Source organism: Triticum dicoccoides, chromosome 3A (genome assembly GCF_002162155.2).
Source record: "Triticum dicoccoides isolate Atlit2015 ecotype Zavitan chromosome 3A, WEW_v2.0, whole genome shotgun sequence".
NCBI lineage: Eukaryota > Viridiplantae > Streptophyta > Magnoliopsida > Poales > Poaceae > Triticum > Triticum dicoccoides.
In genome coordinates, this window is record NC_041384.1 from 224,446,811 (window position 1) to 224,449,550 (window position 2,740).

A 2,740-nucleotide genomic window follows, 5' to 3' on the forward strand; every position below is an offset into this window, starting at 1 on the left:
TCATAACCATCGTCATCACCAACGCTCCTCTCATCGGGAGAGGGCAATCTCCATCAACATCTTCACCAGCACCATCTCCTCTCAAAACCCTAGTTCATCTCTTGTATCCAATTCTTGTCTCTAAGCCTAGGATTGGTACATATGGGTTGCTAGTAGTGTTGATTACTCCTTGTAGTTCATGCTAGTTGGTTTACTTGGTGAGATCATATGTTCAGATCCTATATGCATATTAATACCCCTCTGATTATGAACATGAATATGCTTTGTGAGTAGTTACATTTGTCCTGAGGACATGGGAGAAGTCTTGCTATTAGTAGTAATGTGAATTTGGTATTCGTTTGATATTTTGATGAGATGTATGTTGTCTCTCCTCTAGTGGTGCTATGTGAACGTCGACTACATGACACTTCACCATTATTTGGGCCTAGAGGAAGGCATTGGGAAGTAATAAGTAGATGATGGGTTGCTAGAGTGATAGAAGCTTAAACCCTAGTTTATGCGTTGCTTCGTAAGGGGCTGATTTGGATCCATATGTTTCATGCTATGGTTAGGTTTACCTTAATACTTTTGTTGTAGTTGCAGATGCTTGCAATAGAGGTTAATCATAAGTGGGATGCTTGTCCAAGTAAGGACAGCACCCAAGCACCGATCCACCCGCATATCAAAGTACCGAACGCGAATCATATGAACGTGATGAAAAATAGCTTGACGATAATTCCCATGTGTCCTCGGGAGCGCTTTACATCATATAAGAGTTTGTCCAGGCTTGTCCTTTGCTACAAAAAGGATTGGGCCACCTTGCTGCACTTTATTTACTTTTGTTACTTGTTGCTCGTTACCAATTATCTTATTACAAAACTATCTATTACATATTATTTCAGTGCTTGCAGAGAATACCTTGCTAAAAATCGCTTATCATTTCCTTCTGCTCCTCGTTGGGTTCGACACTCGTACTTATCGAAAGGACTACGATAGATCCGCTATACTCGTGGGTCATCATTCATCATCATCAGCTTCGTCTTCACTCGACGGTACTTGGAAGGCAACCTGCTTCTTGTGAGGACTTGGCCTTGTGCCTCGTCCAGCAGTGGCCTTTTTCTTCAGCAGAGTTGGGCCTGTTGTGGACTGAGGAGGAGCTGAAGAATTTGCATATGCTCCTGAAGCAATTGAGATACCAGTTGTTCTTTGGCACGAGGCGAGGTGCACAAGTGCCGAGGACTTTGCAGCAGCTGTTGAAGGTTTTGCAACGGTGGGAACTAGAGCTGCTTGAGGAATATGCCATGAGGGCTTTGATGAGCTTGGCCTTGAGCGAATTGCTGAGGAACTGGGCTTCACTACTACAAGACCGTCCAAACGCGACACTACGATCAAAGACCCTTCGAGAAACTATGTGCGATGCAATGATCGCAAACGGTGGTGTAGGAAAACCGTAAAAAGGTGCAAAATATTTGCGATGACAGATGCATCAAACACGGTTTAGAATTTAGTTGCGTGTGCGATGCAGGGCATACGGTTCAGCTCAATGAACTATTTGTGATGAGGAGGCACAAAAGAAACGGGCAGCCAGATGAAGGCATGTGCGATATACAGCATATGGTTCACTGGGATGAACGGTGTGTGATTAGGCAACACAATGGAAATGGTTCAACTGAACAAGATGTGTGTGATACGCGGCAAATAGGTCCGTAATCTGAAATGTGTGCGAAGACCAATAATAACACAGACGATTGCTACTAATAAGCCGTGTGAATTGCTCTGTCTATAGTAGAATAACATGTATATATACATATATATAACTAAAATAAACATCCAATTACATAAGTGACTATACAGATCATTCGCACACACCTCAATAAACAATTGCATGCATTCTAAAGCAGGAGAGATGATCGTCTAGTCATCTACTACTTGTGATGCTCCCACCACTGCTATGTGTCTCGATCTCTCGTCTGGGTTAGGAAGAAGACAGTTCCTCATGTCAACGATCCGCCTGTACGTCTCATAGCTTGTGTACGCGTCCATGGCTGCGTACTTGACATGTTGTTCATCCAGTCTCTTATGCCACACACTGTGCCAGGCGTTCTTGTCCTTATTGCTCTCTTGCTTCATCTTCGCGTAGTAGGGGTCGATGATGGCCGAGGCGAGGTCAACCAGGGAGTTCAGTTTTCTTTTGTCGGTGCCCCAGACCTTGTAGTGGTGCTGGATGTTGACAAGATTCGGGCATTTGAAGTCCGTAACCTTGAGCGCTTTTAGATCGTTGTTGGTGTCCACCGTAGCGAAACTGTAGTCGGAGCTCTTGATAAACCTGGAGAAACGCTCGCAAGGCCTTGTGGCAAGGTGGAAGTGGTAGACGAGGACGTCATGTCGTACGCACAATTGGGCGACAACAACCTTCTGATCGTGCCCGGCATGACCGATGGTGTACTCGAGGTCGAAGCCGACCACTCGGTACTTGTCCTCGGCAAGGAGCTGCTCCATAGTTTGGATGGAGCTCTCCACCGAGACCGGATCATTCGTGTACATCACCGAGAGGGCCTTCCCCTCACGTGGGTGTCCACTACGTGATGCGTGGTGAAATTCCCGCCGTTGTCGTCGTTGGCCGCTGGGAGCGCCATTGGAGCCACGGGGAGCGCCATTGGAACCGTTGGATGTCCTCTCTGTATGTGTCCTCGTGGGTGAGCTTATTGTGACATGTGAGACGAGAGATGAAGGTAAATGGCCGCAGGAATGGAAGGGGGTC